At 47.9% G+C, this 25,249-nt stretch overlaps 1 protein-coding gene across 13 annotated transcripts in view; it reads left to right on the forward strand.

The window, feature by feature from the left end:
• The window catches only part of TEAD1 (TEA domain transcription factor 1), a 262,153-nt gene that overhangs the window by 38,163 nt on the left and 198,741 nt on the right, over window positions 1-25,249 (forward strand). For 4 of the 13 annotated variants that reach the window (XM_047693327.1, XM_047693338.1, XM_047693341.1 and 1 more), the window contains one exon: window positions 16,116-16,256. The exons of 4 other annotated variants lie outside the window; for them this stretch is intronic. The gene's annotated coding sequence lies outside the window, so the exon portion shown is untranslated. Of the gene's footprint in view, window positions 1-16,115; window positions 16,257-25,249 lie in introns of those variants that run through there. 5 more of the 13 variants (XM_047693332.1, XM_047693337.1, XM_047693331.1 and 2 more) reach the window with 4 other exon arrangements.

Consider the following 25,249-nt stretch of genomic DNA (forward strand, 5'->3'; position numbering starts at 1 on the left):
CGTGATGAAGAGTTGAGACCGTGCCTGCAAGCATTTGTTGCACATGAGTAAGGACGGGGAGGTGCAGTGAGGCTGTGCAGGGGAGAGGGTGGGTGGGAGCAGCAGGGAAGGCTGTGGCATGCCAGGCAGAGGTTCCAGCTGGTGGGAGTCTTAGGGTGTGATCTCGTGAGGAGATGGTCAAGCCACATCAGAGGATGGGAGGGAGAAAGAGGTAGTAGAATGAACAGGACTAAGAATTGTAAGCAACAGAGATCATGTCTAGAGCAGGAGCTGGGAGAGAGTGATGCAGTTATGAAATAATATTTGTTCACTGGAGTCCATGTTTGTCCCATGCCACTTAAGGCCACAGCTGGGGATTTGGCCAGCTTAGCTTCTCCCTGTCCTCTGGAGTATTGCGTATCACGACCCTCCCCAGGAACCAGATGGACCCTTTGCGCAGAGGGCCTGGCTGGCAGAGCTGAGGTCTGACGGCTTGACCAGTCCTCTGCAATACACACTTGAGTCCTTTTGTGTCTGCTCACTGCTTTCTGAGGGAGGGCATAAGATGCAGCTTCCCATGTCCCTTCCTCCTTGTCCGTGAAGACTGCAGATAGGTCCTTTACTCTCTCAGGTTTTCCTGAGCATCACTACTAGGAAACTGGTAAGAAGCAAGGGTAACAAAGTAATAAAGATAAAGTAACAAAGACAGCAAGGTAACCAGTTAACCACGGTAACAATGAAGCAAGCATGGGGCCCGTGGGAAGGTTCTACTCCTACAGTCATCCTTCTGAGCCTTGGTCCCTGACTCCTGGTTAGGCAGCACCAGACTTGCTAATCTTCTGTCCCCAGGGTTGAGCACGCCAAACCGTCCTCTTTTCTGAGGTCCTCCCTACCCTTTTCCCCACCATGGGCCCTCAGCCCAGTGCTAGGCCTGAAGGCGTAATTACCGTACTCTGGGCTAAAGGTGGAGTGTCTGTTTCCAGAGCCGCTTGGGCAGTGTGTGTCTTTTGAGGGACATTCTGTATAGTAACCCGATAAGAGCAGTCTTATTTCTTCATGGAATCACACTGTTCCTCCTTAAAAATCTCCCACCTACCCACCCATCCTTCCATCCGTCTATCCATCCGCCATTCCTTCCTCCTTCCACCCATCTAATAATTTGAGCTCCTTGTTGGAGCAGACCCCTCTTCTTAGCTGTAAAAAAGCCAGGGGGCTCTCAGGTCTCCTCCCACCAGTCTGACCATCGCGCGTCTGGAACCTGGCTGCTGCTGCCTCCTGCTCCGGGTCCCGTTCACTTCTCTGCACGCACACAGCTTCAGGTAATGCTCGCGTGTGGCTGACACCTGAGCCCTGCCGCCTAACTTGCTGTTTGGCCCTAGGCAGGCTACGGAACTCCAAGTCACCATCCTCATTTGGTAAAATGGGAATAATAACATACTTGTGTCCAAGGTTGCTTTGAAAGATGAACTGAAATAATGCAGGTCAAGTACTTGGCGCATTGGCTAGAATTCATTACTTGCCAAAATCCTGCCACTGCCACCACCTCGGCGCTGTTAGTATTACCATGACCCCTGCTGTCTTTTCTGCCCTTGGGAACTGCGTCCATCATGTGGGAATACTAGGGGAAAAGTAAAATGAGAGTCCAGGTTTTTCTCTGGGTGAGAATCGGTCAGATCCAGTGGGCGTGGGGTTGATGACGCAAGTGTCAGAGGGCAGTTCTGAACTGACAGCTGTTGAGGGGTGCCAACTGGGAATCTTTCATGGGAGGGGGTGAGTTTTACATAGAACTTGAACCCGAATTGATGAGAAGCGCCAGCTTTGACACAGACTGAATTGGAAAGGTCTTTGGCCTTTGTGTAGTCAAGAGAATTTTCAGCTGGAGGCCAGATATTTCTTAGGGGTTGGGGGGAAGGGTGTGCTTAATGTTGAGGGCCCCCAAACCCATATGCACACCGGGGATTGTCTACAGCCTCATTTAATGTGGTGTGCATTGTCTAACATGCCCCAGGGTTTTTAGACGTGTTAGAGTTTGCTGTCTAAAATGCAGATTCACTTAAACATTACTGAAGGGGCGCCCTCCGGGGTGGCCCAGTTGGTTAAGCATCTGCCTTCACCTCAGGTCATGATCTCAGGGTCCCGAGATCGAGCCCCCACATCCATCTCTCTGCTCAGCGGGGAGCCTGCTTCTTCCTCTCCCTCTGCCTGCCACTATGCTCTCTCTCTGTCAAATAAATAAAATCTAAAAAAAAAAAATTACTGGGAGTTGTGGTCATCTGTTGGTCTTTAGGTATTGGGAACTAAAATTACTACTGCTACCAGATGGGTCATCTGTAGAATGTTTTGATGTTAAAAAGGGTTTCCAAACTTGAAAAAGTCAGGAGCTACAGGTTTTACCTGGTAAAACCGGAAAGGCAGTACTGGCAGCATTCCAGCTCATGCATTTATCGCTGGAGGCTTTTAGTTGCAAGTGACAGAAAAACCCATAAGGCTTTACAATAAGGAGATCTTCTGTCCCCCAAGATTACAAGTCTAGAGTGCAGGTTATCCTGGGGTTGATTAGCTCAGCCACTTGGTGACCTAGTCGAGAACCTGGTTCTTTCCATTTTTTTCACCATACCATCCTCTGCATGTCAGGTCCCTAGCTCATGGTCAGCAAATGGCTGCAGCTGCTCCAGGCATCACATCATTACACTAATGTCTGGAAGTATTTGTTCCTCGACACTTCTGTCTGTAAGGATGGAACGCACAGTGTGGTAGCCAGGGGAAAACTCTGAAGTAATCACCTCTAAGGGCTGTTCACCTGCCGTTCCCTGGTGAAGGGAACAGAAGTCTCCTGAGCAGCGGGTCCTGGAAGTGGGAAGGTCTGGGGAGCGGAATGCTAGAAACTGGGCCCATATCTGTGTCCTCAGCAGCTTTGGCCTGGTTAGCCTCCAATGGTGCTTTGGGGAGAGGCTGGCTGCTTTATTGTCATAAACAAGAGCACATCATGTGCTGGCCTAGGTACCCAAGGGAGAATGGAGAACCCAGACCGTGTGGACTTCTCCCACTTTCATTCATTCATTTATTCATTCATCCCAGTAGTACTTTTCCAGGGCAGTTATCACAAAATTCCCTAGACTGGGTGGCTTAAATAACAGAAATTTATGTTCCCCTAGTTTTTGAGGCTGCACGTCCAAGGTGACACTGTCGGCAGGTTTGGTTTCTTCTGAGGCCTCTCTCCTTGGCTTGCCGATGGCTGCCTTCTCACTGTGTCCTCATGGGTTCTGTCTGCTCTGTGTGTGCACATCTTCTCCTCTTAGAAGGCCTCCAGTCATGCTGGGTTAAGGCCCGACTTCCCAGTTCATTTTACCTGAGTTTTCTCTTTAAAGACCCTGTCTGGAAACACCCATCACGTTCTGAAGTGCTTGTGGTTAGGGGCTCAGGATGTGAATTTTGGGGGACACCGTTGAGCTGATAACAACCCCAGTTATCCATTGAGTGCCAGAAGGTGCCAGGTACCATCCTAGGTACGAGGGGCATGGATGGGAGTAAAACAGACAAAAATCCTTGCCCATATAGAGCTTACCTCTGGGTTGGGGCTTGGTTGTCCTTAGTTAATGTTTCTGGGCTCCTGTTCAGGACCATCTAACACAGTATCATTTCAACACTTTCCTCTGCTAGATTCCTTTAAATGCATATTCTGGAGTCATTCCTTCGTCAGAGACAAAGCCCAGGGTTGGAAGAAACACTTCGCGGGCTAGTGCATAGTGCAACCAGCACAATAGGCATGAGGGAGAGAAGACACCTTTTCCAGTTGGGAAGGGCTATTTAAGGGATCACAGAACACAGTAGAGCCCAGGGGCTGAGGAGGGTGGGAGGACATGTGTCTAGGGCTCAGATGGTGGCTGGGAAAATGGCTCAGGGATTGTTGCTTTCCATCAGGTTCAGGACACAGGTGCTGTGCTCCTGAGAAGCCTGTTTCTGGAAGCAGGCCACCACCACCCTGAGGAGCCACCACCCTGTGAGAGCAAGCAGGGCTCTCTGAGACAGGACCTGCCCTGTAGGATCTTCACTGGCAGAGGCTGGAGGCGACAAGTCATCTCCTGTCCGTGATTTGGATTTTAGTTGTCAGCTAAAATATGGGATGCCCTGTTAAATTTGAGTATCAGTAAAATTTGAGTATCAGTAAAATGATCAGTACCTTTTTAAGTGTAAGTCTTTCTCATTATTTGTCCAAAGGCAACAACGTGTAGGACAGTTACAATAAAAAAAATTTGTCATTTATCTGAAATTCACATTTAACTGGGGATCCTGAATTTTTATTTGCTAAATCTGGCAACCCCCTCTCTAGGAGTTCCCAGATAAACAGAGCTGGTGAGGTGTATGGGGACAGGAAGATAAGGATCGTCCTGTCATTTGTTGTTTTAAAATGTTGACAAAGGAATATTGAGCTCAATTCCTAGTTCACCCTACGGACCCTCCCTTCAAAACCGAGACTGTTGTTTGCCTCCTTTGCACATAGAAACGTCCCAAAGAAGTCATAGCCTAGCAACTGAGGACTGAGGACCGACCCGATCCTCATCTTCTGGCTGTCAGCTTCCTGCTGAGGGCTGGAAAGAGAGAGGGTGGGCTCAGCTCTGCTGAGAACTTCAGCTGATTCTTTCCGTTTGCCTCCCTTCTCCGTCATGTTGGAGCAGTAGGCCACACTGAACCCCTGGACCCCCATCTAGCCTCATTTTCTCTTTTAGACAAAGTGGGTAACTCTGAAGTGGAGAGGGGGGCTAGAAAAGCACAGGGTTTTTTCATAGCCCTTGGACTACCCATCTCCTCCTGACGTCTCTTCCCCTGTGGTGCAGATGGTCTGTTTTCGCTACTCCCGAATCCCTGGATGTCAGATGGTGGTTGGGAAGTGACATTTGTGTTTCCCTCCTGAGCTCCTTTTATGTTTTCTCAAGGTCTTGTTCCTAGCAGTGCTTTTTTTTTTTTTTTTAAAGATTTTATTTATTTGACAGGGAGAGCAGTCACAAGTAGGCAGAGAGGCAGACAGAGGAAGGGAAGCAGGCTCCCTGCAGAGCAGAGAGCCCGATGCAGGGCTCGATCCCAGGACCCTGGAATCATGACCTGAGCCGAAGGCAGAGGCTTTTAACCCACTGATCCACCCAGGCGCCCCCAGCAGTGCTTTTAAGTCGCAGGTCAGCAGACTTTTTTCTGTAAGAGCCCCGATAATATTTTTGACTTAACAGCCCCATGATCTCCACACCACCACAACTCAGCTCTGCAGCGGTAGCGTGACCATAGCTGTAGACAGCAGACACTATGCAAACCAGTGGACATGTTCCAGTAAAATTTTTTTTATGGACACTAAAATGTGAGTGCTATGTCATTGGTGGTGGTTGTTATTATTATTATTTTTTAAGTAGGCTCCATGCCCAGTGTGGAGCCCAGTGTGGGGCTTGAACTCGCCACTGTGAGAGCAAGACCTGAGCTGAGATCAAGAGTCAGATGCTTTAGTGACTGAGCCACCCAGGTGCCCCATAGTTTATTATTCTTTTCTTTTTTCTTTCTTTCTTTTTTTTTTTTTTTTTTTTTGGTTAACCATTTCAAGATATAAAGGCTGTTCTTAACTCTTGGGCCATACAAAAAGAACTGGTGGGTCAAAATGGGCCTGTCCATTCTCATTGGCCAACTCTGTTCCAAGTCAGCAGCAGAGCCCTCAGCTCCCTACTTGGGAGCCAAATGTTTTCTTGCCCTGAATCACACCTTCTGTTGCTCCAAGGTGACCAGCCAGGCTGGGATCTGAAGCAGGGGGTTTGTCTTTCAGCTTTTCTGCAGTGGATGTGCAGACCCACATCCCATAGTGGGCTATACAGAATGGTTTCTGAGTGAGTCTGTGAATCTTTAGATGGGCCATTGCCAGTCAAGTCTGCCCATGTATATGGTCAATATTCTCATGAACGCAGTTTATAGTGATCTCCGGCTCCAATATCGGGAGGAACTTTGAGCTAATCAGTAAGCAGCAGAACTGGATGTGGGACAGTCACAGGTCTCTGTGATCACGCTCCCTCCTGTATACAGCTATGTGTGTGCCTTTGGTACTATGTTTCCAAATGGATCAGATTAGGTTTGACTTTCTGTCACCAGTTGGGGTCTAGCTGCACCTGCCACATGGGTCAGGAGGCAGGGCCTTTCATCCCTAAATGTCCTGACTGATGGAGGTTTCGTGTTTTATGGTTGTAAGATGTGCTGGGTGAGGCGGACAATGGAATTACACTTCCCGCAGAAATCACTCCTAGCCTGAGAATCAAGTTTGCACGTGTGCCCTGTAGCACTCCTCCTTGCCGAATGCTGGGAGATGGGGTGGTTATTAGGTTATGTCACAGTGGTGTTTGCCTTAATACACGATCCTCCAGCAGTAACCCAATAAGGGGAGGTGGATGGGGGGAGGTGACCTGCATGTTTCTGGAAGTTGGAAGCATCTGTAAGTCGAAGAGGCTTTGTGTGATATTATCAGTCCACTGGGAGGGTTTGTACCTCACTCCTCTCCCCAAGTCCATGACAGGCTTGAATCTACTCAAATGGGGGCATCTTTCGAGGCGATGAACAGCATCTGGGCTCCCATTGTCTGGCTCCTGGTCTACTGCTGGCTTCCAGCAATTTGTATTTGGGCAAGTTACTTAACCTTGCTGTTTCCAGAATTGTGCTGTGGGGATAGTAATAGGAGTACCTGCCTCATAGGGCTGTTGCAAGAGTGAAATGAGTTAATGTATATCAAGTGTTTAGAACCGTGCCTGGCTCGTATGCATCTTTACTGATATAAAGGAGGAAGAAGTGGCTTTCTTTTCCCCTAGCTGCATGCTGTGTGACGTGGGGTAAGCTCGGCTCTCATAGTCCTAGTTCAAGATAAGCTCACTACTATGGTCTCCTCTCAGCATCGCATGCGGAGCCGCAGGAGCATCCTTGGGAAAGAGAAATCCTGTGGGTTTTTTGTGATGCTTGGCCCCAGCATGACCTAGGGCTGAGATGCTGCACCTGTTACTTGTCACCTCTCAGAGTATGAAACAGAGATAAGCGGTCGTCTCTTGCCCCCCTTCCCCCCCACCCCCCCGCATCAAAGAAGAAATTGGAAGTGATCACGCTGTATATACAGTTCCTCTCCAGAGGGAAGGCACCAGTGCTGTTACCATCCTCTTCCTTGTGGTCCTTGTGCAGCAGCGGCCCCCCACCCCCGACCCCGCTACTGTTGTGGGTCAGGGGCTTTGGGGTCAGGTTTATAGAGCCATGTGGTTCTTCTGTAAAGATTTTGATGTTCTCCCACTTGCTTTTCAGGTAGAATTATCAACATAATTCACGTGTAGAGTTGTGTAAGAATAATATTTTGATTTTGTGTAGGGGTATTTTTTGAATCCTGTTTCTTTCTTTTTTTGTCTTCTCTAAATTACACTCTTATCTTATCCCCATAGGTTTCTCAAGTACAGTCCAAGGCCAGTCTACAGTCAGATGTTTTTTTACATTTGTTTTATAGCCATGCAAGCTTTTAAGAAGGGAAACATTTCATCAAATTCCATTATCCTCTGCACTAATGTTACCTTATTTAAGTATCTTCCTCTACCTGAATTTGGGTTGAGGAGTATGAATTTTACTTCCATATGCCTTACACGCATCATTATGTTCAATTAAGGGCAGCTCTCTTAACTTTCAAGAGTTTGAAAGCTTTGCTCTGGGGTGTTCTTGGGAGTCCGAAGATGTTCTTGGGGGGTCTGAGCGTCATCTAAACAGCCACTTCTGAGTGGTGTGGTTGCTTTCTGAGACTTGGAGGGCTGGGGACAGCTGCATCCTGGCCTGGATCACACCTAGTTCTCTCCTCAGGTCTCTCCGAGGGCAGCCCCCCGTGTTTGCTGACTCTGAACAGGGTAAAATGAGAGCAGTCTGGGGAGTGACGTAGGTCCCTGGGGGTCTCCCACTCTGCCCAGAGGAAGAGGAGGAGGAGGGACTGCGTGGCTTGTTCTGGAGATGCCCCTGTCCCACAGTGGCATGTGAAGAGAGTGTCAGCAGACACCGCTCACATGAACGAAGGTAAGACTTCGTCCCACTACCTCCCTCCGCTGCCAAGGCTGCCTCAGGCCTTGCTGAGCCCAGGCGGTGGTAGCCTCCAGCCACACTGCATGTACCCCTCGAGCTCTGGGACCCTGTGTGACACTGCTCATTCCAAATGGCTCCTCAGCCCATCTCGTCTCCTCTCCTGCTTCCCCCTTTTTCAGCTCAGAGATGAGGCACAAGGATTCTTTTGCGCTGAAAAGGACAAGTAGTGCTGAGATAAATCTTAGCAGCCTTTTCAGAATTTGATCTGGGAGAAGCTCTGAGTTGGAGGTGGGGCGGGGTGTTGGTTTGGATTGTACAGAGCTCCACCAGCTCTCCCAGTCTTGAGCTGAGAGCTCTGAGACTCTGCGACTTGAAAATTATGCCTTGGGAAATAAACAGAGGATAGAGGCTCCCCAGAGAGGTGAGGGCACGCTGGGAGGGAGGACTGCGTGCCACGGCCTACGATGGAAATTTGAACCCTTCCACTTCGCAAGCCAGGGTGTCCTGGTAGATGGTACAGGCTGTGGTTTCTATAATCTGAAAACTCCTAAAGGCATGACCGAGTCTTTGCATTTCCTGAGCCGGTTGCTCCGTAAGTGGTTACTGAAGCGATCTGAATTATAGATTTCTTTTCTTTGACTGGAAAGGATCTTTGAAATCTCGCTTCCTCATTTTGCAGGGGCCCAGACAGGCTAAGCAGCCTTCATCTCAGGCAGTAATTGGCTGAGGTGGAGCTCCGACCCCAGCTTCTCTTCCTGGTGAGGGGCCGTTCTCATCAGATCATGTTGCTCTCCTAATTAAATCCTAGGCAATGTCTACGGCCTGCTTAATTTCTAATTAGATGACTTTATGGATCAATTTGCATTTAATGTTAAATCTAATGTGGAAATCATTAAAAAGTTAGATCCCTGGGGAGAGGACTAGGTACTAACTCCGTGCCTATTAAAAATGACAAGTGTATACCCTGTGTTAATACGTGAAGCTTTTTATGTGGAATGGGAAAGCGCTAGTACAGAAGGCAGACCCTCCAGGTGGTCTGTGTGCTTGTGAACCGGGGAAGCCTGTCGTGTTCAGATCGGATTTTCCAATGCTTGCAGGAAGCCCTTTCTGGACCTTTACTGTGTACCCACCCTGCGAGAGGTCCATTAAGGGGTCCTCTTAGTTAATCCTCAGAACGACTCAGTGAGGGAAACTTTCCGTTACCCCCTTTCCGGCTGAGGATGCTGAGGCTCGAGAGATGAAGGTCTTGAGGTCAGCAAACGGTAAAGGCAGGATTTGGATCCAGGCCATCTTGATTTCAGAGTCTGCCTTTGAGTCTTGGGGGTGCTCAGCGATGCTGTCTGACAGAGTGCTGCAGGGGTTGGAGGGTGACATCCGTCTGGTGGATTCTGAAGTGTCTTGGGGCGGTGTGGGTGCTGCCATTACTGCTTAAGGGGAGAGAGATGGGCCCCATGAAGGCCACCTGGGGCTCAGTCTCCGTGTCCTCAGGCTTAAAGAGGCAGTTGATGACAGGGGCCACCCCCTGCGCACACCCTGGCTGAGGCCAGCCTGTTGTCTCCTCTGGAAGCATCTGGAATCTTTGGCTTTCCTTGGGACTGTGGCTCCTCCACGGGACATTACTGTGGACTTTGCTTTTATTCTCTTGTTTTCTGTGTTTGACTCTCCTCTCTGTAGACTGTAAAGAATATGGTTTTGAATCCCTTATTGCCCGTGTCTTGGGGTCTCTTCCTTATCGCCCGTGTCTTGGGGCCAACCGTTCAGTCCTAGCTGCTCATTACTAGTCTACTCGATGGAGTTATGAGGTGTCCTTGAGGATGCGTGAGTGTGGAGGCACCCGGCCCTGGGCATTGGGTGCGCTCGGGTAAGTAGCTTCCTGTTTCTTGCTTCTCATTCCCTTCTCCTGTTGGAACAGCATCCATTTAGGATCGAGACGACTGGATCCAGGAGCATTCACCTTTTTTTTTTTTTTTTTTTGTCTGCCTCTTGCTGGTGCCTGCTGTTCATTTCCTCAGCTGCTGTCTACAAGGGCATAGGACCACAGGCCTGATTCGAGTGGCTGGGGCCATCGTGGCACTGTGCAGAGCACAAGGGAGGAATCTATGTCCATCACCGTGTGGTGAAGCTTACACAGCATGGACAGATACTAAATACAGTGGGACACTGACACGACGTACTACCTGCTTCTGTGTTCATTCACTCACGTTTTCAGCAAGCATGTCGAATATTTACTATGTTTCCAGCACGATGCAAAACACAGGGCATGTGAAATCAGATCCTGTCTGGTTGCTCAGGAATTGTTTTGCCAGAAAAAATGTGTCTGAGAAACACAAGTCACTCTCTTGTGTTTTATCTAACACTTGAAATCTGAGGTTAAATGCTCATTTGAGCACATAGATGCTTCGATGTGTTTTTTCCCCCACAGCCGGCAGATTTTGTGTGTGTGTGTGTGTGTTGGGGAGAGATGGACATTTGAGTTTGGGTGTTTGGACGTGGCAGGTGTTTGCACGATTCTTAGACTAGTGGTTCTCTGTTATCCCCGGCCTACAGAATTGCCTAGGTGGCTGGTGAAATTCACATTCAGGTACTTCAGTCCCAGGCCCTCTGATTCGCTAGGTTTGGGTTGGGGCTCTAACCTGCTTTGCAGGTGAGCTGGATGTAGAGGGTCTGTGAACGGATGTAGGTGGTCAGTCACATGGTACTGAAAGTAAGCGTTCGTCTCTTTGTTTTATTGAAGAGGAGATTGCTTCCCAGAGAAGGGAGGGACCTTGGAATTAGAGGCCATGGTAGACAAGATGGGCAAAGGCTTTTGAGCAGAGCAGTCTGGAGTTTCATCCTCTGTCTGACATCTGGTAGCATCAGAGAGCCTTGGATAGGACACGTGGCTTCTCTGCGCGTACCTTTCCTGGACAGCCTGCCTTGCGGGCTAAGTGATGTGATTGGAGGGCCCCAGGCGGAGCATGGGATGGAGACTCTGTATTATCCCAGGCCAAAAACGAGCTTATTGGTTTCCCAGATTCCTCATTCATCCTTGAGAGTCTGAGTTGAGCTGCATATATACCCCATGATTTCTCTTTATTTCACAAAATAGAATGCTGTAACCACAATAAAGGAAATGAAACAAAAGAAAAAAGTTCACCCACAAGCTCGCCATCCTAACACAACTGTTTTCATTTTTCTTTTAGCCCTTGTCTGAATGCAGGCATATTTCTGTATAGCTGTAATCATATGTGGACCCAATTTTGTATTTTGCTCTCTTCAGTAAACCTTAAGCACATGTTTTCCAAATGGTTACAGTCTTCAAGATGATTTTTAATGGTCTTATAATCTATCATCTCACAGACTGAATTTATTTAAGCATTCATCTATTACTGGACATTTAGATATTTTTTTTCCCCTATGGTTTTGTGCTATTATACATAATACTTGGAAATACAGCTTCATCCTTATTGTAGATGATTTCCTTCGGGTGAATTCCCAAGAGCAGGGTTTCTGGGTTAAAGGGCACAAACATGTTTTTGGCTCTCGTTAACTGTTGCTCCATTGCTGTCCAGGTGGGCAGAACCAGTTCCCAGAGCCACAAGCAGTGCAACAAGGTACCAGTTTTTCAGCAGCTTGGCCTGCAGTGGGTACTGGCAATTTCACAAAGGTCTGGCTCAGTGGTGCTTCATTGTTCCTTTGGCATTTCTTCAGTTATAGTAGCGTATGGCTTTATTACTATTTTTTAAGATTTTGTGTAATTTGTTTTGTTAGAGGCAAGGCTTAGCTGTTTGAGGTCGGATTTTCTGCTAAGAATTTTTCAGATTTCTTGAATTTTTCAGTTTGGAAAAAAAAAACAAAAAAAACAAAACAAAACTAAAGCAAACCAAACCCAGGCATATTTTACGGTTGGATTAGCTGTTTGTGATCTAATTTCCTTGCAGGTCACCAGTTAATGGGGTGATATTTGGAGAGTAGAGGTGCTTTTCCTCTTCTCAGAGTGTGCTTTGTTCTTTCCATCCAGCGCCCCCCCCCCACTTCCTGTCCCCCTCCTCCCCTGGAAGCACTGGTTTTGTCTCTTTGGAGATAAAACATGAAAGGATCAGCTTTTCAGCCGTGCCCCCTTTAGCACATAAAATGTAGCTTGCCTAAATTACGTAGTACCGACCCAGCATAAAGAAAATCACAGCATTGTAACAAATTGCCTTTAACTGCTCTGCAGAGGCAAATGTCTCAGGATCGAAGAAAGGTGTGTTTGAGGGTGTAATCGTAGCTTGTGGCGAAGGGGAGTCCAACTTGTTTTTCAGGTTGGTCTCGAATAACTTTGTTCTTTCTGGAATGCTCACCACCCTTAGCAGGACAGAGTTTGCTTGATGACAGACTCCTTCACAGCGCAGCACATACCAACTGCCGCTGAACTGGTTTGTTTACTGGCCTGGGGTGAATGACTGTACTGCCCCCCCCCTTCCCCTTTGCAACAGCACCTGGGGTTTGGCCAGCCGAGTCTTGTCCCCCAGGTACCCACCTTACAGGGGCCCCCGAGATTGCCCCCCCAACCCAACCCCACCCCCCCCCCCAGGACCGTGGTAGGACTCAGGGGCTCGAACTCTTGCTCTCTTGGGCTGGGAGACACGGTTTGTCAGGGTCTGGGCTCTCTCCTGGGGTGATGCTGCCCCAGATGGGCAGCTGCGAGATGTTGGGGCAGAACCCAAGTGTACGGACAGACGGAAGAGAACGGTGGCAGCTCTGTTTCAGTTTTATTTGTTAATGAAACAAGACGGAGTGCATTTTCCCCTCCCGCACACCTCTTGGGCTGTTTGAGATGAGGCACAATTAATTTATTTGTACTGTCTGTGGAGGCGTATGCCCGCTAATGTAGTGCAAGGGCTTTTATCTTGCTGTCGGTAATGAAGAGGGGCAGGCTGCTGGCAAATCGACAAGGATTACTGATGACTCATTCTCGGACTGCAGAGTGCTTTCTGGTGAAATAATAAAATGCGTGTACACACACACAGACACACACAGACATACACATGCACATATGTGTGCTCGCACGTACATGCACACCTCGTTCCTGTTTGAAACATGCATCACCGGTTCGGGAAAGTTCAGGTTCTCCGAAACACTGCAGAATGAGAGACGGGGTGGATGAAGCCATTCCTCCAGCTCCCTGGCGCGGCCTGACTGAGGCCTGACTTGCTCAGTGGGGACCTTGCCCTTTTAAGACAGAAAGTTTCTGCTTCGTGTTCCTCGGGGAAGCAGGCCCTTCTGGGCTGCTTCTGCCCGACCTCCCCAGGCAGCACCTTGGAGGCTGGGCTTTGGGAGGCCGTGGGTTCCGGGCCTGTTTGCTGGTGGCCCTCGAGATCCCTCTGGTGTTTGCCTGAGTCCCCAGGCCGGGGTCCTGGCTGTGGCTGTGTTAGTTGTGGCTGATTCTGTCGCTGGACTCTGACATCCTTCAAAAGAAATGGTTTACCTAGTAGTTAACATCTGTTTGGCCCTGTAGAGTGTATAAGGCTTTCTGGTGTTAACAACAGTTCCGGGTTGGTTATATCGTTATCCCCATTTTATGGATGTGGAGATCCAGGTGCGTACAGGTTAAATAACTCGATGATCAAGCAGCTGGCTGGCAGAAAGGTAGTGGTGAAAATGAAAAGTGAAAATGAAAACCAGGACTTTAGGGATGCCTGGGTGGCTCAGTCCATTAAGCGTCTGCCTCCGGCTCACGTCATGATCCTGGGGTCCTGGGATCAAGTCCCACGTCTGGCTCCTTGCTCAGCAGGGAGCTTGCTTCTGCCTCTGTCTGCTGTTCTCCCTGCTTGTGCTCACCCTCTTGTTCTCTCTCTCTCTCTCTCTCTGGCAAATAAATAAAATCTTTAAAAACAAAACAAAACAGGACTTTAGAGATGAAAACCTGACCTTGTGATATGACATTGATTCATTAAGGACAAAATTGAAAATATTCTGTGTAAGAAATACATAACCGATTGGCCAGGGGAGGGTATGTAAGAATTATATGAGAGACTCTGTGTATGTCTTTACTTTTGTGGAATAACAGGAGGCTCTCAGGATACTTTCAGAAGACCTGAAAGCAATTTATGTTGCCCCATTTCACAGAGCAAGAAACTACAGTGTCCCTCAGAAGTGTTCCCTCCGGTGACAGATGGCTGGCTGAGCTGATTGTGTGGTGGAGGGCCATACAGAATGGCGAGGGCCACATGAATCATGGTTGACTTGCAGAGCTGGAAGGAAGCTCGGGGCTTCTACAGATGAGGAAGAGCTGGCCTGGAGAGAGAGAGGCTCTGTTGGGAGGAATTCCATTCATTTATCCGGCTATCCGTCCATGCATCTGGCAAATGTTTATGGAGTCTGTGCTGGGCTGGGAGATAAGGCATGGGGCTGTGAACGAGGCCGACAGAGTCCTGTCTTCAGGGAACAGACAATGGTGGAGGACATGGCCAAGCAGGCCCTCCAGTGTGGGCGCTAGGGCCACGGTGTGTGAAGCCAGCGTGCCCAGGGCACAGAGGAGGCACGCAGACTGTTGAGGGCATAGGGAAGGCTTCCTTGACAGAGCAGTGCTTCTGGTGAGACTTAAAGGGTAGAACTGACTGTCCTTGAATGCCGTGCACTGGGGCTCCCCATTCTCTGACCTAATGGCAGTCAGTGCCAGGAACGGGGCTCTGTGTGTTTGGAGACAGCAGGCGTGTAGAGGAAATGCTCATTTGAGGCCCTCGCGGGGCAGCATGGTCACCGCCTGCCCCCTGTGCTGTTCAGCACTCGGCAGGTGGCCTCTGAATTGAGATGGCCCTGAAGTGTATATGGTGACCACTGGCCTTCGAAGACTTAGTGTGGAAGGAGAATGTAAAATCTCAGTGGTTTTTTAAATAATTGGTTACAGGTTGAAATCCTATTTAGATGTGTTGGGTTCATAAAAGAAGTTATTGAAATTAATTTTTACCTTTTTTAATGAGGTGACTGGGAAATGTACCGTGACATGTGGCTGGTGTGACATTTTTTTTTTTAAGATTTTTTTTAAAATTGGGCGCCTGGGTGGCTCAGTGGGTTAAGCCGCTGCCTTTGGCTCAGGTCATGATCTCAGGGTCCTGGGATCGAGTCCCGCATCGGGCTCTCTGCTCAGCAGGGAGCCTGCTTCCCTCTCTCTCTCTCTCTGCCTGCCTCTCTGTCTGCTTGTGATCTCTCTCTGTCAAATAAATAAATAAAATCTTAAAAAAAAAAAAAAAGATTTTTTTTAAAATTTATTTGACAGAGATCACAAGCAGGCAGAGAGGCAGGCAGAGAGAGTGGAGGAAGCAGGCTCCCTGTTGAGCAGAGAGCGCAACGCGGGGCTTGATCCCAGGATCCTGAGATCATGACCTGAGCAGAAGGCAGAGGCTTTAACCCACTGAGCCATCCAGGCGCCCTATGGTGTGACCTTTCTGTTGGACCGCGATGCTGGCTGCCAAGAGAGTCCTGGGAGGGGCAGTGTTGAGACCTCAGGTCCCAGGGCATCATGGGCAAGGAAGGGGTTGTCCTTAATCTCTCTGCACCTCCCTGCCCTTCTTTCTCATGTGGTCCTGACACCTGGGGAGAGAATGAAGTCAGAATGCCCATGAAAAGCCCATCTCGTTACAAGCTCTGGTCTCCTTGTAAGGAAACAGGTTAGGATGAAGATGATAGATACCATACACTATACTGATAGTTTAAAAGATTAAAAAAATTTGGCTGATTGCAGAGTAAGAGGCTGGTGTGTAGGAAATGCATTCCGTACACAAGGAATTACAGACTGGGGTTGGATCTGTATGAGATGTCGCATATAAGAAAATTCTATGTCTGTTGTCCTTGGCTTGCTTGGCCCCAGGAATTCCCTCCCTCCTCACCCTGGAGTTTCCATCCTGGCTTTCATAGTCCTTGTTTCTTGTTTTATTTTGTCTCAAAAGGCCATTAAGGGCTCTCCCATTTCTTTCTTTTTTGTTATCTTCAGATTTTACCCCCTCTCACCATCTAAAAGTAGAATGTTTCTGTGAATTTTTTCGGTAAGCAGAAATGGCATAAGGCAGAGTATTCCCCGGTTTCCAGAAGTTCATGTTTTGCTGCTTTGCTTTTAGGAAAGACCTACATCAACATCTGTTTTCTCCAACCAATGGAAAGAAATCCGAAGAGGATTTTCACTTTCATGAGAAAAACCGTTACTGTACTCAGTAGATCTTTTCCTGAGAGTGAAGTGGCATAACTCGAACTTTCGGAAGGTAGGGGATGCCTGGATTGTAATCTTAAAACTCAGCACTCATTAAATGCTTGTTGAATGCATTGACCTTCTATCACTATTTACGGAAACCTGGATGTGTGGGGTATCTGCTGGGCTCCAGAGAGGCTGTGCTGGGCGGGGCACGGCCCCTGCCTTCAAAATGCTCATGGTTGGTAAGGAGACAGCTACCTGGCCCAGGGGAGGGAACTGTGGGAGACACCGTAAGCATTCCTAACTGCTCAGTCCTGTGAGTCAGAGGATGACTTGATGAGAGATAGCGAAGGAGGGAGCTCAGAGGCAGATGTAAGAGACAGCACATTTTCTTACAATGCCCCCCTTGGGCAGGGAAATCAAGGAGCTGGGTTTTTCCTGGGATCCTACCAGCCTCTGCAGTTTCCAGAACTGTGACAGTATTCCAGGTGAAGCTTGCACCCGTGTATACATTAATGACGCTTTTCATTGTCCATTTACAGACCGCACCAGCTGCCCCCTCCCCACTCCACCCCAAAACTGTGTAGTACACGTGGAGCAAACAGCCTTCTTCCATCAGGAGCGACCCGGGCTAATTTGCCAGGCTGTCCGAGGACCAGTGGGGCAGGGGCAGTTTGGTGGGACCAAGCAGGGGGTATTTGAGGGGCATGAAGTGGCTCTGACCCGGCATACGGGTGGCAGGCAGGCAGGCGGACATTTTAGCGGGAGATAGCATCTGATACGCATCCCTTTGGGCTAGTCTTGTAATAGCCACTCAGAAATAAGCTGCCTCCAGTGTGTTCCCAGAATGTCTTGTCTGCAAAATGTCTTTGAGGGGATGTTTGACTTGCAAGCATGTGGCTGATAAAATAAATACATTTAAAAAATGTAAACCTCTCTGTGAGTCTCCTCTCTCCTCTGGGAAAAAGGAGGTCCTCCTTTAACCTCTTCTCTTCCCTAAGTGTAGAATTCCTACCATGCTTCATAAGAAGAAATATGTTTGGAATGTAGCACCTGTAGAAATAAAAAGGGGCTCTGCCCAGGCCCCTGGGCTGTGGCCATGGTGTGGGTGGCTTCTCTGTGGTTTGTGAAGAGATACCAGCCCTGACCCCTGAGGAGCATTTGAAGAGCTGGGCCAGGGTTGGAGGAGCTGGCACTCAGAGGGACTGAAGTTGCCTTTTTTTTTTTTTTTTTTAAATTTTTATTCATTTATTTGACAGAGATCACAAGTAGGCAGAGAGGCAGGCAGAGAGAGAGGGGGAAGCAGGCTCCCTGCTGAGCAGAGAGCCGGATGCAGGGCTCGGATACAGGACTCGATCCCAGGACCCTGAGATCATGATCTGAGCTGAAGGCAGAGGTTTAACCAACTTGAGCCACCCAGGTGCCCCTGAAGCTGCTGTTTTGTGCGCAGACAGCTGTAATGGGAAGTTCTCTCTGGCATCGGGAGGAGCCTTACATTCTGTTAGAGCTGGTCAGAATAGAACTTGGTGCCTAGACAAGTGTCTGCCATGATGGAGGAATTTCATCTATAGGTGTTGAACAGACGATTGACTGCATACACGAGTAAATGAATGAATGAGGCCCTTTTCTGGGCCCTGGAGCTCTTGTGGGATGAGCGTGCTCGGGTCTTCCCCTCACTGTGTGTGGACCAGCAGCAGAGGCATTCCCCTTGTTAGTGTGTGAATCACCTGGGGATCTTGTTCAAAATGCAGATTTGGATGGAGTGGCTGTGGGACAGGGCCCTGGGAACCTGCATAACTAACACGTTCTGAGACATTGCCCGTGGTGCTGAGCCACAGGCTACACTCTAAGTAGCAGGGTTCACTGAGGGTTCGGTTGGGTCATCACTAAGTCTTTCCTGAGTTCCCAGCAGCACTAGGGATCATGGGTGAAGGCAGAGAGGCCTCAATCCTCCTCTTACAAGAAAGGTGTAGTCATAGTGAATAATCAAGACTCATCCCCAGAAGCTGAGGAAAAAATAGTTCATTATGATGCTCTGTGGGATGAAACGTGGTCAGGGGAAGCGGAAGGACTGGAGGGCCTCGCCGTGCGGAGGGCTGTTCGAACCACAGGGCGGCAGGGTCACAGGGTCACGGCGTTAGAGTGGTGTCTGCTTCTGGGGGAGGGGGATGCCTGTAGCTCGCCCTGTCAGTTGGCCGTCCAGCTTGAGCTTTAAGTGCTCTCAGGACAGAACACATCATCTCTCCCTTGTACAGATAGCACTTTATTGTTTACAGAGCCATCCCACAGGCTTTTTCTTGCAGTGTCGGCAGAACCTCTTGTGATCTACGCATTTTACTGCCATTTGGCAGGTGCGGAAACTGAGGCTTCTAGAGTTTAAGTGACTCGTTCAAGGCCATATTCTTCTTTCCATTGGTACCACTGGGATACGAGCAGTTTGGTTCCCTGTTGAATGTCCTTTTAACTGGACTCCGCTTGGCCCTGGTTTGGTGAGAGGGCAGAGAGGTAGATCCTAGAAGCTTGGTGGACAATTTGAGCTTACAGGAGAGAAACAGAGGCATTGTGCATTCTGCAGCGTGGATGGCTCAAGCATCTGTCAAAGACGTGGGAGCATACAGATTAGAGGGAAACTTGAGGTCATTTAGGAGGAACGAACCCTCCGTGCGCTCCTGGAGGCTTCTCCTACAGCGCCTTCCCAAAGAGCCTTAATACCTCCTGGAGGCCTATTTCTTTTGATGGGGAGCTCACTCTACAACCAAAGGCCATTCATTTCACTAACAGGCCATTCTCCAACATTGAGCTCAGATGGGGTCTCCTCAGTCCTTACCCACTAATCCTAACCCCTCTCATGCTGGAGCCAGACAGCATGAACCTCATTGCTCTTTTCGTATGCTAACCCATTTAGATTTTCTTTTTTTGTATCAGATTTTCAATATATGTTTTTTATGGAACCGAAAGCATGGAGATGCAAAATACAGAGAAGTGAAAGGAGAATTTAAACCTGTCGGTAGGGGTGCCTGAGTGGCTTAGTTGGTTGAGCATCTGCCTTTCTGCCTTTGGCTCAGGTCATGATCTCAAGGTCCTGGGATTGAGCCCCGCCTTGGGCTCTCTGCTCAGCGGGGAGCCTGCTTCTCTCTCTCTCTCCCTCTCCCTGCCTCTCTGCCTACTTGTGATCTCTCTCTGCCAAATAAATAAGTAAAATCTTAAAAGAAAAACCTGTGGATAATCTCACACTCTTTGTGTTGTTGGTATCACACCACATAGCCCTCCAGACAGGTGCTAACGCCGCTGTGTTATGTGTGTATGTGTTGTTGTTTCTACAGAACGAATAATATTTTGAGCATAATAATTTATAATTTTCTTTGTCTTGTAAATAGAATTTTATTACCGTCTTTCGTACCAATAAACATTTGACATTGCAGTTGGGAACATGTCATAATGAGAGATGTAATTTGTTCCCTCTTGCCAGACAGTTTGCCCATGCCCTCTTGGTTTGGGGCAGTTACAAGCCGTGCTGTAATAAAGATTCTTCTAGGTTAACCTCAGTGCCTTTCTAGTTTAGGTAAACTGTGTCTCTGGAAATGGGATGGTCAAGCCCAAGACTGGTTTGAAGGTGCCTCTTGTGGCCCCCTAAGTTACCATTCCCCAGCCTCCTTGTCTTCATCCCACTGGGGATGTGGCTCCACACTCCTGACCGCTCTCGGAAGTGTGCTCACTTGTGACCATTCATCCCTCTACAATCTCTGGGGTCCAGATTTGAGATCTCACTTTTCTTACTCTGAATGCAGCATTTCTAATCAGGGCAGGCTGATACTGCATTAGGTTTTATGGCAGCCCTCATCACACTGAGTCATTGAGCTTGTGGGCAACCCAATCCCTTAAGACTTTCTCATGTGATTTTCTCTACCCTATACTTGTGAGTTGGGTTTTTTTTTTTTTTTTTTTGGACCTAAGTGCATGACTTGACATTTATCCTTATTAAATTTCCACCTCGTTAAAGTCAGCCGGTCATTATATCCTTTAAGATAGTATCAGGAGCAGACTCTTGTCATTCTTCATAGTCACTGTCCCTTCCAGCTCCCAGGCACTGGCAAATTCCGGTGTCAAATGATTCAGCAAATCCCAGCAATCCTTTACATCTCCGTCTTCCTTACTAGGTAGTGAGTTCCATGGGGCCGAGACCATTATCCTGTTATTTCTCTGGAAAAACCCAGTTCCTACTTCCATATTATATGTGACCTAGTGGATACCCAGAAAATGTTGCCTTGTAAATACGTGTTTTGATTTTACTCTGGGGAAGGATGGGGCATGGTTGAGGTATCACAGTCATGAGCACAGAGAAGTCCAGGCTGGGTCCCCAGGGGAGGTTGAAGAGACAAAACCCAAGAAACAGGTGTAATGAAGATAAGTTCAGACCTTTGCTGAGGTTGCCTGGGGGGTTGGCTCTTTGGGCTTGAGTGAATTGTTGAGATGGATCTTGATGTCCTGAGGCAGTGAAAACTTGAGTTGGGACCTGAGGGATGGCAGGGGAGATGGTGTTTGGTGGGAGAGCTGAGGGCAGGAAACCACCTGACCTAACCTTTGAGAATTGTATTGACTACTGATTGTGTAGAGGGTTCTTACTGGACTCTGTTCTGTGAGGTGTAGAACCAAAGGTGCCCTCTCTTTTTTATCCTGTCAGAGTTTAAGGCTCCAAAAGTCAAGACCTACTCAGGATTGATTACCCTTAGATCAGAGACTAAACTGAAACCAGAACTCAGGAGCTGAGATGCATCTCCTACAGCCAGTACTCTTGAAGCCCGATACGCAGTGTGAGACAGTGTGATGGCTCCTGCATTTACCTACTTTGGGGCCTGCCTTGGGCCCATCAGTATGTCTGAGTTGCAGACCCCCCCTCCTGGGAGAGGGGGGTAATACCACTCCCCTTGCCTTTTTGGGTTGTCGTGAAACACAATGAAGTATGAGAAGTAATCTCTGAGCACTGGGCTTGGGACACAGCTGCTTCGGGCTAAAGGCCCGTGAAATTGGATGACCGTCAACTTTGCAGCATCTCTTAACCTCAAGAGAGGTAAGTGGCAGGAGTCTGACCGTTCCAGCTCCCCTATTGGGGCTGTGGTCTTTTCCAGACATGAAGGCAGCTCTGAGGCCCCTGCTTCCCACCCCTCAGGAAGTTTGGGGATCTGGGTTAGGACAAAGGTTCTTGTTTTCTAAAAGGGAAGCTTTTCTCCAGGAAAAGAGAGAAGAGGGGTTCTTTAGGGGCTGGGTCCGGTCATAGGGAGTTTGAGCCCTTCCAGCATTCCCCCTCTGGTTGTCTTGGAAACTTAAGGGCTTCTTCATTGGTTGCAACCTTATTTATTTGTGCAAGGTGAGCTAGCAGGTGTTTGAGGTGGACACACAATTTACCTGGCCTGCCTCCCTCGCCATACAAGTGGTATCTCACATTTCCCTCAACTCTGAGAAGCCTAGTTTATATTTATACAGAGATGCATACCTACTTAAATAATACGTGCATATGTGTGAATGTACATATATACACAGCCAAACGTGCATTTACAACTGGATATGCAGAAATACGCAAACACACACCTACATTATTTTAAAACAGGAAAAGAGCTAAGATATTTAAGCTTGGTTTAGCCTCTCTTCTATGTTGATTGATTGTTAACATGCTACAGGCACTTTAATTTAGTTAAGGACATTCAGATGGGATGGGGGAGGGGGATAACCCCTGCTAATTGTCAAGAGTTGTGTGGAGAAGGAGGCTAACCAGCGAAAGAGCAGAAATCGAAGTGCTTTGGGTGTCTGCCTTGGGAGTCCTTTCCCCCTTTTCCACTGTAGAACCGATGAGGGTTTTCATTCCAAAGGATGGTAGCCTCTTCCTTCTGCAGCCCCTGCCCTGCATTTGGTTCCTTTACTCTGAGTCTTGTCTGGGTCCATACTGGGGAAAGGGCTTTCTATAGGAAAGATTACAAAAGGGAGAGGAAGAAGTAGGAAAAAAGATCTTACCATACTGTGGGGGTTCTGTCCTGCCTGGTCCTTGTCCCAGACCAAGTTCTGTCCTTCCTCATCTTTGCCATTCCAGGCATTTCTATGTGTGGTATCTCATCACCACCGAAGGAGGGACACACCAGGATGATGAGGCGTGGCGGCATTGAGCATGTGACCTGGTGATGGCTGCAGAGCTGTAGGTGTGCATTTGAAGCCAGGCTCCCTGCTGCGCTACAGCTCTCTGGGCAGGCCTCTGTCTGCCCTCCCTGCCTCCTAACTTACTTTATATCTTTTATATCTTTATATCTTTTGGGCACCTGTTGTGTGCCACGCAGTGTTCTGGATTCTGGGGTTGCAGCTGGCATATCTGCCTCTCACTGGACTGTGAGGTCTTTGAGGCAGGAGCATGGTGCGTAACATCTTCGTGTCTCCAGCACAGAACCTGGCCTGAGTTGCTACGTGCGTGTTGAAGGCTGATTGAATAAATGCTTGCATGTGTTTTAGGACACCCAACGAAATTATGAGCAGTTCGTACCTCACACTTGTGGGGCTCAGTCAGCCTGACAGAAGCTTGCTATGCTTTATATCAGCATGTAGAGAAGTCAGTGAGGCTGTCCTTCAGGTACTCCCTCAGTGTGTGTGAATTGTGAACAGAAAACTCCTTTAAAGTGTTCATATGATTGTGATATTGGTTTACTCTGGCGAATAGTTTGCCTCTCAGATGTCTCTCTGTGAATCACCACACAGTGTCCTGAAATCCCACGTGCATCCTTTTTTTCTTCTTCTCCTTTAATATTTCCAGTCAAAACCAGAATAGATGAACATGTTTATAGTGTATTAGACCAAAGAGCTTGTTTGTTTTCTAGCACGCCTTTTTTTTCACTGCCCCACCTAGAACAAACTATTCAGGAAAGACAGGTTTGCATGGTAGCGGTGTAAGTTAAAATAAAAATGAATTCAGTTTAAAGAAGGAATATGAAAATTGGAAATATTTAGGATTTTAGAGATCGTGTTGAATTCTACTAGTTATTGTAAAGTGAGAGGTGATTCTTCCTTTGAACATAGAGTTTATCAGTGATTCTTAAATCTAAAATTAGTCTGTGCCTATGAATGTTTACTGTATTCTGTTTCAGATGTAGGTGTAATCTTCAAAGCTCATTGGATGATGCTTGAAGTATTAATTAAATATAGAATTTTTGTCAGATTTGATGGTCCTATGCAATATGATGGATTTCAGCTGGAACCTTGATTTTGATAACATTTGTAAAGAAATACCATAGGTAAACACGAAGGAGGAAAAAAAAAGGAAGGAACATTTCTTTGAGATAGCCAAATGAAGCTTCCTTCTCTCTTTTTTTTTTCTTTTAAAGATTTTATTTATTCATTTGAAAGAGTGTGTGTGCGGGCGCCTGGGTGGCTCAGTGGGTTAAGCCGCTGCCTTCGGCTCAGGTCATGATCTCAGGGTCCTGGGATCGAGGCCCACATCGGGCTCTCTGCTCAGCAGGGAGCCTGCTTCCCTCTCTCTCTTTCTCTGCCTGCCTCTCCATCTGCTTGTGATCTCTCTCTGTCAAATAAATAAATAAAATCTTTAAAAAAAAAAAAAAAAGAAAGTGTGTGTGCAAGGACAAGGAGGAAAAGGGGAGGGGCAGAGGGAGCCTGACATGGGGCTGGATCCCAGGACCTGGAGATCTTGACCTGAGTTGAAGGCAGATGCATAACCATCTGAACCATCCAGGCACCCCCAAAAGATCCACTTGTAAAATGTGCCTGTTTGTTTGTTTATTTATTTATGAGAGCATTTGCGCAGGGGGGCATGAGTTGTGGGGGAGAGGCAGAGGGATCGAGAAGCAGACTCCCTGGAGCAGGGACCCCCGATGCCCATCTCAGTTCCAGGACCCTGGGATCATGACCTGAGCCACCCAAGCATCTCAAAAGTGCCATTAAAAATTATAATGACCATCTCCGCCCCCCTTCCCTGACAGAGACAGACAGATAGAGGGAGAGTGGAGTACTCCCACAGTGTGAGGGGGAGGGGCAGAAGGAGAAGGACAGAGAATCTTAAGCAGACTCCAGCCTCGGTGCAGAGCCCTGCACGGGGCTCAGTCTCACCACCCTGAGATCATGATCTGAACCTAAATCAAGTCAGACACCTAACCGAACCACTGAGGCGCCCCTCTAATCACTATCTTTTATTACTCTGTTATACAGAAATAGTCTGCGTCTTCAAAGAATGGTGTTGGAACATATATAATACGGTTTCTCTCTCTCTCTCTCTCTCTCTCTCTCTCTATATATATATATATGTATATGTACATATATAATATGGCCAGTATATGTATATATATAAAATATGGTCTTTAATATTTATGGCACTTTTTTTTATTTTCAATTTTTTAAAAGACTTATTTATTTATTTATTTGACACAAAGAGAGAGAGAGAACACAAGTGGGGAGGGGGGAGGGAGTGGGGGAAGCAGGCTTCCGCCTGAGCAGGGAGCCCAATGAGGAGCATGATCCCGGGACCTTGGGACCATGACCTTTGCCCAAAGCAGATGCTCAAGGACTGAGCCACCCAGGCTCCCCTATTTACGGTACTTTAAAAAGATTCCTGTTTTGGACAGTCCGTCATGCATGGGCCAGAAGTCTGCTTGTTCTGGTAGATAGCTGAATGGAGTAGAAAGAATATTACACATGAGAACTCCCAGTAAAAGTCCTGGTTCAGCTCCCTTGTTGACAGATGAGGAAACTGAGGTCCAGGGTGGGAAGGAAAAGGACTTGCTCGGGGACTTATTAGAGCCGTGTCCTTTCTTACCCCACACAGGTTCCACTCCCCAGAGTCAGGCTGTATGTTGACACATCTGTATCTCCGTAATTCACTGAACTTCTCTAATGAGGACGGTTTGACTAAATAAATGGAAGACTAAACAAAAAAATTAAATAAAAGGGATAACCATTATCTCCTTTTAAAAATGCCCCTCATCTCTGCCTCTCTGTCTCGGATCCCCAAATGTCCTTTACCTATGGTTATTTCTTTCTAAGGTTCGGGCATGGATTTTGCCTGCTGGCCAAGGGTTT

This window comes from Lutra lutra, chromosome 10 (genome assembly GCF_902655055.1).
Source record: "Lutra lutra chromosome 10, mLutLut1.2, whole genome shotgun sequence".
Classification (NCBI taxonomy): domain Eukaryota; kingdom Metazoa; phylum Chordata; class Mammalia; order Carnivora; family Mustelidae; genus Lutra; species Lutra lutra.